Source organism: Meles meles, chromosome 1 (assembly GCF_922984935.1).
Source record: "Meles meles chromosome 1, mMelMel3.1 paternal haplotype, whole genome shotgun sequence".
Classification (NCBI taxonomy): Eukaryota; Metazoa; Chordata; class Mammalia; order Carnivora; family Mustelidae; genus Meles; species Meles meles.
Window position 1 is genome coordinate 113,855,569 of NC_060066.1, and position 15,108 is coordinate 113,870,676.

Sequence of the window (15,108 nt, forward strand, 5' to 3'; positions counted from 1 at the left end):
TTCAAAACCCTCAGGTTGTTTTTCAGAGTCCATAGTCTCTTATGGTTCCCCTCCCCTCCCCAATGTCCATAGCCCGCTCCCCCTCTCCCAATCCCACCTCCCCCCAGCAACCCCCAGTTTGTTTTGTGAGATTAAGAGTCATTTATGGTTTGTCTCCCTCCCAATCCCATCTTGTTTCATTTATTCTTCTCCTATCCCCCTACCCCCCCATGTTGCTTCTCCATGTCCTCATATCAGGGAGATCATATGATAGTTGTCTTTCTCCGATTGACTTATTTCACTAAGCATGATACGCTCTAGTTCCATCCACGTCGTTGCAAATGGCAAGATTTCATTTCTTTTGATGGCTGCATAGTATTCCATTGTGTATATATACCACATCTTCTTGATCCATTCATCTGTTGATGGACATCTAGGTTCTTTCCATAGTCTGGCTATTGTAGACATTGCTGCTATAAACATTCGGGTACACGTGCCCCTTCGGATCACTATGTTTGTATCTTTAGGGTAAATACCCAGTAGTGCAATTGCTGGGTCATAGGGTAGTTCTATTTTCAACATTTTGAGGAACCTCCATGCTGTTTTCCAGAGTGGTTGGACCAGCTTGCATTCCCACCAACAGTGGAGGAGGGTTCCCCTTTCTCCACATCCTCTCCAGCATCTGTCATTTCTTGACTTGTTAATTTTAGCCATTCTGACTGGTGTGAGGTGATATCTCATTGTGGTTTTGATTTGTATTTCCCTGATGCCGAGTGACGTGGAGCACTTTTTCATGTGTCTGTTGGCCACACGAAAATAGACTCCAAATGGATGAAGGACCTCAATGTGAGAAAGGAATCCATCAAAATCCTTGAGGAGAATGCAGGCAGCAACCTCTTCGACCTCAGCCGCAGCAACATCTTCCTAGGAACAACGGCAAAGGCAAGGGAAGCAAGGGCAAAAATGAACTTTTGGGATTTCATCAAGATCAAAAGCTTTTGCACAGCAAAGGAAACAGTTAACAAAACCAAAAGACAGCTGACAGAATGGGAGAAGATATTTGCAAACGATATATCAGATAAAGGGCTAGTATCCAAAATCTATAAGGAACTTAGCAAACTCAACACCCAAAGAACAAACAATCCAATCAAGAAATGGGCAGAGGACATGAACAGACATTTCTGCAAAGAGTAATAGTATTTTTGAACTTCCGTTGATAGCCGTTGGTACCTATGTCAGTAAAGGAAAAAATTCTTTTGTACTTACTACCCATACTTTATGTTTCTGGGATGGGAAAAATGGCCCCAAATAGATGGAAGAGTTCTATGGAAGAGCAGGATTATTTGGTAGCCACTTTATCAGTAGGACCACGGTGGTAGGGCAAAGTGGTGTGTGTGTGTGTGTGTGTGTGTGTGTGTGTGTGTGTGTGTGTATTGGGGATGGGGGCATGCAGTGATCATGGATGAATAGTATGCACATAAATCTAATAGCTTTTTAGTACAGTGCCTGTCAGTATTCCTGCTTTCTCATTTTATGGTTGCTTCCTTAAGTCACAACCTGGTAATAAGAGGTAATAAAGGTGAGGTAATAAGAGGATCCTAAAATTTCTATGATAATTGTCTTAATTGATCATGTTCCAAGAAAGGTTTGGTAAATCTGTTCACAAAGCCATTTCTAACACTTAAAGCCCAAATACCAGCACCTTAGTGTCCTACCTAAATAAGAGTTTGCTTTTTAACTCACCAAACAGCTTCATGTTTATTTAGATGGCAAATGAGGGGCAGTCGGGGCCCAGAGCCCAGATTTTTAAATTTACTTTTAATTTATTTTTAAATTTATTTATTTTTAAATTTATTTTCTATTTTATTTTTTAATTTAAATTCAATTAGCCATCTTACAGTACATCACTAGTTTCAGATAGAGTGTTCAATAATTTATTAGTTGTGTATAACACCCAGTGCAGATTGTTTTACTTGGTGTATAACCCTGGGGTGTTAGATCACCAGTGTTGGAAAGTGGATAGTTGAGGATGTAAGGAGGAGCTTCTGGATAAATACTCAAAATAAACAGGATGAGGACAGGACTAAGCACTAAAAAACATGCAGTTTTTAAAAAGTTATTTTAAAATTGAAGTATAATTAACATATAATATTACATTACTTTCAGGTTACAATATAGTGATTCGACATTTACATACATTACAAAACACTCTCCATGATAAGTGTAGCTACCATCTCTCACCATACAATATTATTACAATATTATTGACTATATTCCTTATGCTCTACTTATCACCTCTTTGACTTACTTATTTTATATCTGGACGTTTGTACCTCATAATGTCCATTTTTAGAAAAATTTCCTTTCTTTTAGCACTTGCCTTAGGCTGGCCTTCTTGAGATGGGTGGATATTCAAGTTGCTGATGTAGAGGTAGAAGGGTCAGAGAAATGGACTGCCGAGTATATGAAAACTCTTACATAATTAAGTCTTGCTCACACTTTCTCCCCTGTCTACACTGGTTCGCAACTAATCTTACAGTAATTCCTCTCTCATCTTTCCCTCCTGCCCTCTTGCCTTCCCTTTCCCTCCCTTCTCTTTCTTCCAGTAAATCATTCAAATAAAAAAATCTCATCCTTTAACTCTAATTCATTACTTCTTTTGTTCAATAAGTCTTAAGATTTCAGTAATCTGTCTCTAAATCTCTAATACAGATATTGACTCTATCAAGGTCACTTCAACCAGTGACCTTGGCACTGAATTTTTCATCCCCTAAAACTCATATTTAATTATAATACTCCCCCTTAAAATATTTGATGAGCCCTCAACATCTAGCAAATAAAATATGACCTCTTTGTATTGGCCTCTAATGTACAAAATCTAGTTCTCAATTGACCTTTCTGGTGTCAAGCAACTACTACAAGGGTTTCCACATTCCTGAACTCACCTAAGCAGCTTTGTGCTTCCATGTCTTTGTCCATGTTATCCCCAGTACCTATAATGCCCTTTTTGTCTTGTTATGTTTCTCCATCTTCTTAAAGTGTGAAATTATCACTCAAAATGGTGGTGAAACAAACCAACAAATAAAATTCCACAATGCTGATTTATTGCTTATTTAAGTGCAAGAGATACATTTTCCATTTGTAGTTTCTCTAAGCCAGAAAGACTGTTGGTCATGTATTAGGACTCTTAGAGGCATAGAGTTCAGAGATTGATGGATGTTCAGAGTTGTAAATAAGTTAGTATCAACAGTTGAAGTGTGATTATTTGGGGAGGGAGGACCATTGTTGATTGTATGCTCTCAGAAGCAGCCATTGGAATTAACCCATTCCTGATCAGCTGACCTTCAGAAGCAAGCAGTTTTCAATAATTGGTTGGCCTGCAGAAGTGTGTTCATAAAGACAGGAAGACCTTGATTTGAGTAAATAGATTTAAAAGCAATTCTGAGATAGGATCAGGAGGGAGACAAACCATTAGAGACTCTTAATCTCATAAAACAAACTGAGGTTTGCCGGGGTAGAGAGGTAGGGAGAAGGGTGGTTGGGTTAGGGACATTGGGGAGGGTATATGCTATGGTGAGTGCTGTGAAGTGTGTAAATCTGGCGATTCACAGACCTGTAGGCCTGGGGCTAATTATGTGAATAAAAAAATTAAAAAATTAAAAACAATTTTGATGTTTTCTTTGCTAATGAAGTCTTATTTATTGATTAAACAGGTTTAAACTTATTTTGGTATCTACTAGCCATCCTTACTATAAGGCCAACTGGTCTTTTAGGGTGTGGAAAATTAAAAATGTTTTTCAGTCACCCTTTAAGTTCTTTTCTAGCTAAAGTTTCAAGAAAGACATAAAGAACTATTTATACTTTCACCATCTCTTTGAAGATAAGATTTTGTTTGAAGATATCTGCATTTCAGTTCAGTGTTGCTCAGCATGATTTTATCCTGTTCTTTGTTTTCTTGTTATTTGGTCAGTCATCTGTTGGAAAAATGACTGCATGGAAACACTTGAGACTCTGGAAAACATATTGAACAATTTGTGTGACAAATATAACTAAAATGTATTAAGAAAGAAACAATAGTCACTTCCAAATAATAAAACAAGACTTCTCAGACTTGACCAAAGAAACAATTCCATTGACTCCTTGGATCTTCCTTAGATGGCCAGGTTGCCTTTTATTTTACCTTAGATACAGATTTCAGTTTTACCCATGTTGTTAATCTAGGTATAACATGAAGTATTAGAAAGGGGGCAGATTTCCCCTGGTTTGCTGAAAGGAAATCTAAGACTATTTTATTTTCCATAATTACTTGGGCAGAGGAATTTAAAAAGGTCAGTTCTATACTCAGGGTAAGAGTTGCATTATTTACTATGGCAGCCAAAGTAGGGAACTCATTTTGGATGACCATATCAAGTTTTCCAGCTTCTATGGTGAGATACTTAACCTTAGGAATTTATTGGTTTTATCAATTATTATTTATTTTCTTGGGAAGTGTTTTATCCCTACAGACTTCTTGTAGGAAACATTTAAGGTATTCGGAAGTCATACATTACAAATGATCTACTAGTACTACAGAACAATTAGTTTTGGTCCTATGTTGGCATTGAAGATGCATGTCATTTGCAAATATCTTCTCCCATTCTGTCAGTTGTCTTTTGGTTTTGTTAACTGTTTCCTTTGCTGTGCAAAAGCTTTTGATCTTGATGAAGTCCCAATAGTTCATTTTTGCCCTTGCTTCCCTTGCCTTTGGCCATGTTCCTAGGAAGAAGTTGCTGTGGCTGAGGTCGAAGAGGTTGTTGCCTGTGTTCTCAAGGATTTTGATAGATTCCTTTCACACACTGAGGTCCTTCATCCATTTTGAGTCTATTTTCATGTGTAGTGTAAGGAAATTAGACCAGCAGTTTTTAAGTTACAATCTGTGAGCCAAATCTGGCTTGCAACCTATTTGTAAATAAAGTTTTACTGTCATACAGCCATGGTCATTTTGTTTATGTATAGCCTATGTCTGCTTTTGCACTACAATGGCAGTTGAGAGCAATTTTGGTAAAGACCTTCTGGACCAAAAACTTAAAATATTTACTGTTTGGTCCTTTATAAAAAAAAGTCTGCTGACTCTGATCTAAACTAATGCTTTCTTGCACCAAGCATTGATCTCAATGCTGTGAGAATACAGAAGCAATGCAGAGAGAGAGCCTTTACCCAGTAATTATATAGGTCACAGGTAAAAATACAGCTCTAATGCAAGATAGAAAGTTGTGTCATAAGAGAGTTATAGATCAAGTGCTACGAGGACTCAGGAAACAGGAAACATTTGAAATAGGCTTTGAGGAGGTGAGGAAATGGCCTATTTGCCAGAAATGCAAATAGACCATCTTGAAGAAAGGCATAGTGGTGGAATAGGACAGAACATGTCTGGAACAAGAGGACTAATCTTTGTATAATAAATAGGGTACTAATAAATTGGGTACCCAGTGGAAAGTAATAGAAAATCTGGAGAAAAATGAAGTAATTTTGGGCGGATCAGATTTATAGAGAGGTATGCTAGAGTTGGTCATGCCTGGAATATTCAGGAATCTTTTAAGCTGGTTGTTAAATCTTTGGTAGCTTAAAATTGGCCACAATGAATGAGTGATGGCAAGGGAGCAAGAGAAAAAAACAGTAGTTACCACAATTGAATAGGGGTGAGGATCAGTCCAAGGAGGTATCCAGAAGATGAGTTTAAACTAATAGATCAGAAGTCATGTTTTTGGAAAAGGAAAAAGGGTATATTTTGAATAATTTATACTAAGAATTTTTCATGCACTAATGTATGGCACAGGTCTAGATAGAAATTATGTATATAGCTCAAACCCAAATGAACAGCTTTTTAAAAAACTGTTTAACCAAGAAGGTATGATTTGGAAAACCAAAGAAATAAAAGAAAATAATCAACTGTCACTTCTTGTCTGTGAGAGTTAGAGTTGGTTTTATATCTTGTTTTTTTATATTGATACACTGATCCCATGTTTCTTTATCTATAAAGATAAAGATAAAGATATTATTATATATATAATATATATGTATTATAATATCACCCAGGATTACTGTGAAAACTAAATGAAATAAAGGGTGCTTCCAAACTTTCCTAATGATAATAATCATTTGTAATGTTATAGTTCACGAAAAAGAGAAAAAGATCACCTGGACAAACACACAACTTCCTGGGTCTCACTGTAGACCCCTAGATGAGAATGTCCACCACAGGGGTCAGTGAAGTTGTTTGACAAGAGCATAAGGTGATTCTTACTGAGAAAACGTAGGGAAAATGAGTTAATATATATATGAAAGTACCTTAAAATACAGTAACAAGAACATAATTGGGAAAAAAAAATTGAATGAATGCAATATTCAGCAAACCATTACATGGTCCTTGGCTCAATCTTCCTTTTATGCATTCAGAGGAATAGTATTAATGCTTCTTACTGGCCAGAGCTTGGGGGAAGGATTAGAGTCTATCATTGGAAAAGGTTCTGAGCTCCCTGTAAGGTAAGTGCTGTTTATACCAGCTGTTACATTTAATTGGTTCACTGGAAGTAGGCAGGTTGAGAAATATTTGTCTCAGAGATTACTCTCTGAATTGTGTGCATAGAATATAAACTCTGAAAGACTAGGTTGTTCTGGGGGTATGGGCAATAGGGAAGAGCAGAGACAGCAATAATGCCCAGGAGCTGAATCTCTGAACTCTAGGGGCAGGTCCTGAAGGGGGAAGAGCCGTCGCCACTCTGGAGAGCAATAGGTCCTGTCCTATTGAAAAATGCCTGCAGGAAGAAAGGATGCCTGAGTTTTCCAGGTAAAATAATCTAGTTCCCAGGAAAAGGATAATTTTTTATGGCCAGGAACACCCCACTGACAGTTATCTCTGGGGAGTCATGAAGAGGGATGAGGCTCAAAGACAGGCATTCCAGGGCCTTCAGCCTTTGCCATCAGCCTCCCATGATGCAGTCAGCAAATTTGAACCCCTGCCTGAGCAGGGTGCGGACAACCCACCCCAGGTTCTGCAAAAGTAGCTTACTGCTTCCAGGAAGGTCTGAAAACATCACCCGGTAGGAAGGAGATCTGTTCCTAACAAGTGCTGATCACCACTGCTTAGGACAGTTAGTATCCCTTCTCTCTGCCAACTTCATCCTTCACCTGCCCCTAAACTCCAATCAAGAACCTCTGCTTCTGAATACCTTCCTTAACTCTTTCTGTCTCAGATTCCTTCTCCTCTCTGTCTTCTGTTTGGTTCTTAGAAAACGGCTTGATTTATTAGCCACAGAACAGTTTAAAAAGCATGGATCTAAAAGCCAACTTCCTTGATTTCATGGTCATTTTCTATCTTGAATATTTCAGCCAAAACTACATGATGTTTTTTTATACAAGATCATATATGTGTTTTACTTCTTTGGTTACTAATAAATCATTGTATACAAAGAAAAATGTCCCTCACTTTCCTTTGGCTCTTTTCTAATGTGGTAGGTAATAAAGTGTATTCTTTGTTATCTAGAAAGGGGCATCATAGAGGGAACCCATAAGTACCAGATAATCAAAAAGTGATACGCTTAAAACCCTGTTGTTTAGTTCACTCTGCTATCTCCTTGAACGTTTCCATAAGTTTTCCTACCAGTTAGGAGGTGAAGAATAACTACCAGAAACATGCTGTGGAGTAGAGAGAGTATGTGACTAAAATATAATTGCTAGTATATGTTGGCCATGGAAGTCACTTGGATATGAAAATGAAAAATTCACTTGGATAGTAAAGAATTAGCAGCAACAGGACATGGTTTCCTCTGGGAAACTTTTATAACAATGAATAATTTTAAAATATAGGAAGTAATTCCTATTCACTAGAAGAAATATTTTACATATTACTTGAGTTTTCTCCAGAGGGTAGAAAAGTAGTTCAATAAAGTATTCAGAATTTATGAGTATTTGCCTAGGAATTGTCCTACATTCACCTTTGTTTTCACTCTCATTAAAGAGTAATTTGAATACAAATATTATGTGATGGAGTTACCACCTGGGAATATTAAAATTATTTGAGAAAATGTGTTCAAGAAATCTTTATTACATTTAAAACTATTATAAATCATCTTATCTCTTTATTATGCAAGGATCCTTAGGAACATAGATAACCAGAGTAATTTTTTAAGAATACAGTTTTCTTTTTTTTTTTAAAGCTTCTGCAATTTAGACTTCTCATTAAGTTAGCCCTCTCCACTTTAGCTTGTCTTTAAAGTATTTTTCAGATCTTCCCACACTTAAATCCGTATCATGGCTAGGTTGACAGAAATCAAATAACAGTAGTAATGGTGATGATGTAAATAACTGAGAGAATTTCCTTACCTAACATAATTGTGTTTGAAAATTACACTAAACTTCCTATTTGCTGATAATCTGTTTTCTTTGGGGCCTCTCTGACTTTTCAGGATGGTTGATTTATAGGATTAACATAATAACTCTGGGACTGTGCATAGCCTGAAATCCCTGTTCTTTGTAAAGGTTTAGTGAGTTCTGTGAGTCCCCGTGGGAGAGATGGTCTGACTCATGTCAGACTGGATGGGATGCTTGTGATAAAGAGGGTGAAGAAGGAAGGGATGTAGATTTCATCATTGCCCAGAATTAGGTTGAGGAGGGATAACTTATAACATGCAGTTAACCAGAGGCACCAAGATCAAAGACTGACTGCCATGTATCCAGGAAACATAGGACTGTGCAGGGAAGAAGGAGGAAAGCAGATGTTAAAAATCAAAGAAATCTGAAAAAGGTTTGGTAAATGGCTCTAAATGGGACACAGGGGACATCTTCATACGAAAAGTTGAGAAGAAACCTGACAGGTTCAGGAGATTAGTTGATTTCTTTTTTTCTCATCTCTTCCTTTGGTCCTCACTCTTCCACTCCCTTCTTCCCAAAGGACCAACAATTAATTGACTAAACTATAAGAGTTCCCTGGGTAGATGTTGACTTTCATCACTTTACCTTCCTCCTCTATCAGTTGGGCTGAAGATAATGGCTGCAGTGAAAAACAGGTCATGTCCTAGAGCAGAGAAAAGAAAGTAGAACGACTTCTCCATGGGAGAGAGAAAAATATGGAGCTGGCATTTATAGTCTAACAATGGAACCAGGAAACATCACCTAATAATCTGTAGATCTCTTATCATCTCAGGGCATCTCTGTTCCAGCCCTCTGAGAAGTTTACCAGGAATCCCAGGGTGGGAGGGATATCCTCTTCTAGTATCAGTGGCTCCATCCCTCCATCCTGGTCCTGCCCCGAAGATAAGGCCAATGCAGAGTGAAAAAGCCTGGTTTTGCAACCACATACACCTGAGTTTGAATCCTAGCTCTAATACTTGCTAGCTATGTGACCTAGAACAATTTACTTAACATTTGATTCTCAGTTTTGACACATCTATCTTGCAGTGTTGCTATGAGGATAGAAACATTGTATAAAACACTTACACAGTGCTGGGGAGCATATAAGTAGATGGACCTTGGGAAGGTGACATAACTCTAAGCATCAGTTTTTTCTTCTGTCACATGGGAATAACAATAGTATTTACCTTATAGGATTACTGGGTAGACTATGAAAGAAATAGCATAGCACTGTTAAAGGTACAGGCTCTGGGATCAGACTGCAGGTTCAAGTCCTGGCTCCATCCTCACTGGCTGTGTGACTTTGTGCAAAGTGTTTAATCCCTTCCTGTATTGGTTTTCCAATCTATAGCATGGGGATAATAATAGCACTTAATTTATGAGATTACTACATGGATTAAATTAGGTTTATCTTTAAATCACTAAGAACAGTGCCTGGTATATAGTAAAAGTTATATAAAGTTTTGTTAAATTTAAAAATAATGAGATCTAGTGTATAAAACATTTTAACATGCTATATCTAGTACATAATCATAACTTTAATATTAGTATAATTAGCTAGTGATTTTTTAATTATAACTTTGTAACATTAACAAATAACTTCTCTTTATATGAATTTTGAAAAGCTCTGCAATAAAATATATCATAGAATTATAAGTCCCAGGGTGGTAGAACATTCCTAAAAGATCATCTTATGTGGTGGTTGTAAAAAACAACCCTAAAATTCTTCGGCTTTTACCTTATCAAGAGATAAGATTTCTGTTACCTCCCATTGAATCTGGGCTCTTTAACTACTTACATGATGTCACAGTGTGGATGTGATGTTTCAACTTTCTGTCTCTTGCAGTGCTTGCTCTTAGAACCTAGCCACCATGCCCATATGTGGGGGACTGATGGATGCCTCTAGTTGGCTGAGCTCCCAGCTGTCATGTGGGCCTTTAAAGTTCATCCTTTTTATCCAAATCAAACCACCAAGGCTAACCCTGCATGGAACAGACTAGCTGTTCCTACTATGCCCTGCCCAAATTAGAGATTCAAGCAAAACCTTTTGGTGTTGTTTTCAGCCATTAGTTTGGGGAAGTTTGTTATGCAGTAATAGGTAGGTGGAACATCTAGTTTGTTCCCCCACTGATGTTTGCATCTCCTCTGCCCTCTCACTTATCTAACCTCTGCTTATCTATCCAATCATTCAACAAATGTTTATTATCTACACATCATGTGTTTCCTAGGCACTAGGAATACATCACTGAATAATAAAAAGGTCTTAGCTGCAGAAGTCTTAATTCTGTGGAGGGGAAAAAGACAAAAAAAAAACACCCAATAAATTATATAATGTCTGGATTGGATATGTATTATGATGAAGAGAGAGATGGTATAAAGAGTGATGAGATGTGTATGTGTTAGGGAAAGATATTATCATTTTAGCAAAAGTCTTTAGGGAACATTGTCTAATGAGGTAACATTTGAGCAAAGATAAGAATGAAGTGAGAAAGCTGGTTGTATAGATCTGTAAGGAGGATAAGGAGGATAAGTCCTAGCAGCAGGAAGTAGTTGTAAGGTCTGAGGCAGGAGTACACTCACATGTTCAAGAAATGTTAAGGAGGCCTTTGAGGTTGGAAAGGAATGTGCAAGTGGCAGACTGATAAGAGAAAGAGAAGGACTTAGAGGCCATGTAAAGTAAGTTTAATTCTAAGTGAGATAAAAAGTCATTGGAGAGTTTTTATCATTGCATTTATTTTTATTGAGGTAAAATTTACTGGAAACAAAATGCACATGGTTTGATAAGTTTTGATAAATGTATACTGCAATGCATATAACCAGTTGGCACAAAAAGTTATCTTTTGCTACCCATTGGTTCCCATCCCTGTCTAATAGGAAACCTCCATTCTGATTTTCATCACTGTAGGTTAATTTTACATATTCTTGAACTTAATATAAATGGAATTGTTTGATGAGTGCATCTATTTTGTGTCTGGCGTCCTTTACTTAAAAATCATCCTTGTTATTACATGCATCAGTAGTTCATTTTTTAATTGGCAAGTAGTACTTGATTCTATGAAAATATCACAGTTGGTTTATCTGTCATGATATTTGGACATTTGGGTTGTTTCCAGTTTTTATTCACTATAAGTAGAACTTCTGTAAATATTCTTTCTTTGTTTCTTTGTTTGTTTGTTTATTTACAGCATAACAGTGTTCATTGTTTTGGCATCACACCCAGTGCTCCATGCAGTACGTGCTCTCCCTATTACCCACCACCTGGTTACTCAACCTCCCACCACCCCCCCACCACACCCCCCCCCCACCCCTTCAACACCCTCTGGTTGTTTTTCAGAGTCCATAGTCTCTCATGATTCATCTCCCCTTCCAGTTTCCCTCAACTCCCTCTCCTCTCCATCTCCCCATGTCCACCGTGTTCTTTGTTATGCTCCACAAATAAATGAGACCATATGATACTTGACTCTCTCTGCTTGACTTATTTCGCTTAGCATAATCTCTTCCAGTCCCATCCATGTTGCTACAAAAGTTGGGTATTCATCCTTTCTGATGGAGGCATAATACTCCATCGTGTATATGGACCACATCTTCCGTATCCATTCATCCGTTGAAGGGCATCTTGGTTCTTTCCACAGTTTGGCGACCGTGGCCATTGCTGCTATAAACATTGGGGTACAGATGGCCCTTCTTTTCACTACATCTGTATCTTTGGGGTAAATACCCAGCAGTGCAATTGCAGGGTCATAGGGAAGCTCTATTCTTAATTTCTTGAGGAATCTCCACACTGTTCTCCAAAGTGGCTGCACCAACTTGCATTCCCACCAACAATGTAAGAGGGTTCCCCTTTCCCCACATCCTCTCCAACACACGTTGTTTCCTGTCTTGCTGATTTTGGCCATTCTAACTGGTGTCAGGTGGTATCTCAATGTTGTTTTAATTTGAATCTCCCTGATGGCTAGTGATGATGAACATTTTTTCATGTGTCTGATAGCCATTTGTATGTCTTCATTGCAGAAGTGTCTGTTCATATCTTCTGCCCATTTTTTGATATGATTATCTGTTTTGTGTGTGTTGAGTTTAAAAAATTCTTTATAGATCCTGGATATCAACCTTTTGTCTGTACTGTCATTTGCAAATATCTTCTCCCATTCCGTGGGTTGCCTCTTTGTTTTGTTGGCTGTGTTTCCTTTGCTGCGCAGAAGCTTTTGATCTTGATGAAGTCCCAAAAGTTCATTTTGGCTTTTGTTTCCTTGGCCTTTGGAGACATATCTTGAAAGAAGTTGCTGTGGCTGATATCGAAGAGGTTACTGCCTATGTTCTCCTCTAGTATTCTGATGGATTCCTGTCTCACGTTGAGGTCTTTTATCCATTTCGAGTTTATCTTTGTGTACGGTGTAAGAGAATGGTCGAGTTTCATTCTTCTACATATCGCTGTCCAGTTTTCCCAGCACCATTTATTGAAGAGACTGTCTTTTTTTCCATTGTATATTTTTTCCTGTTTTGTCAAAGATTATTTGACCATAGAGTTGAGGGTCCATATCTGGGCTCTCCACTCTGTTCCACTGGTCAATGTGTCTGTTTTTATGCCAGTACCATGCTGTCTTGGTGATCACAGCTTTGTAGTAAAGCTTGAAATCGGGTAACGTGATGCCGCCAGTTTTGTTTTTGTTTTTCAACATTTCCTTAGCAATTCGGGGTCTCTTCTGATTCCGTACAAATTTTAGGATTATTTGCTCCAGCTCTTTGAAAAATACTGGTGGAATTTGGATCAGAATGGCATTAAAAGTATAGATTGCTCTAGGCAGTATAGACATTTTAACAATGTTTATTCTTCCAATCCAAGAGCATGGAACAGTCACACTAATCCAAAAGAAAAGAGAGAAAGCCCAAATTAATAAAATTATGAATGAAAAGGGAGAGATCACAACTAACACCAAGGAAATAGAAACAATCATCAGAAATTATTACCAATAGTTATATGCCAATAAGCTAAGCAACCTAGATGAAATGGATGCATTCCTGGAAAACTACAAACTCCCAAAATTGAACCAGGAAGAAACTGACAACCTGAATAGACCAATATCTAGTAATGAGATTGAAGCAGTGATCAAAAACCTCCCAAAAAACAAGAGCCCAGGACCTGACGGATTCCCTGGGGAATTCTACCAAACTTTCAAAGAAGAAATAACCTCAATTATCCTGAAGCTGTTCCAAAAAATTGAAGCAGAAGGACAACTTCCAGACTCTTTTTATGAAGCCAGCAATACCCTGATCCCCAAACCAGGCAAAGACCCTACCAAAAAGGAGAATTTCAGACCAATATCACTGATGAATATGGATGCAAAGATTCTCAACAAAATCCTAGCAAATAGGATCCAGCAGCACATTAAAAAGATTATCCACCCTGACCAGGTGGGATTCATCCCTGGGTTGCAAGGTCGGTTCAACATTCGCAAATCAATCAATGTGATAGAACACATCAATAAGAGAAGAGAGAAGAACCACATGGTCCTCTCAATTGATGCAGAAAAAGCATTTGACAAAATCCAGCATCCATTCCTGATGAAAATGCTTCAAAGTATAGGGATAGTGGGAACATTCCTGAACTTCATAAAATCTATCTATGAAAGACCCACAGCAAATATCATCCTCAATGGGAAAAAGCTTGCAGCCTTCCCGTTGAGATCAGGAACATGACAAGGATGCCCACTCTCACCACTCTTGTTCAACATAGTATTAGAAGTCTTAGCAACGGCAATCAGACAACAAAGAGAAATAAAAGGTATTCAAATTGGCAAGGAAGAAGTCAAACTCTCTCTCTTCACAGATGACATGATTCTTTATATGGAAAACCCCAAAGACTCCACCCCCAAACTAGTAGAACTCATACAGCAATTCAGTAACGTGGCAGGATACAAAGTCAATGTACAGAAATCAGTGGCTTTCTTATACACTAACAATGAAAATACAGAAAGGGAAATTAGAGAATCGATTCCATTTACTATAGCACCAAGAACCATAAGATACCTGGAAATAAACCTAACCAAAGAGGTAAAGGACCTGTACTCGAGGAACTACAGAACACTCATGAAAGAAATTGAAGAAGACACAAAAAGATGGAAGACCGTTCTATAAATATTCTTGTACACAGTTCTTTTTGTGGACCGATGTTTCATGTAAAGTTGGTGGGTCATAGAGTAAATGCCTGTTTAACTCAGTAATAACCCAGTTTTCTGAGCTCTTTGTGCCATAGTATACTCCTCCAGCAATGTCTGAGAGTTCCAGTTGTTCAGATTACCAGCCAACATTTAGGGTTGTCCGTTCTCTCTCTTTTGCCCTGGCTTCTTCTTTCCACAGCAGCCATTAGAGTCTATGTTCTTCATGCTTTACCATAGGACAAGATGGGATAAGAAGGTCTTGAGAAAATAAAGTAAGTTCCTAAAGATAATTTCTGTATTTTATAGTCATTTACATGTTAAAAATATCTGTTGAACTGAAATAAGTTCTTAATCTCCATTTTTGCAATGCAATTCAGTATTTGACAAAGCTTCTTTTTGCAAGATAAAATTCTCTTTAATTCCACGGGTATCTCTTCTATTTTATTTTTAGAAAATGTAGGTTATTGTCTTCTGTAGTATAACTTTAACATATTTCAAAACAATAAGTTGTCACACTTTTTTTCTTTTAATATTTTCATGTAAATATGATTTTCCAATCCTTTTCATCAGGTGTGCAGCTATTCTC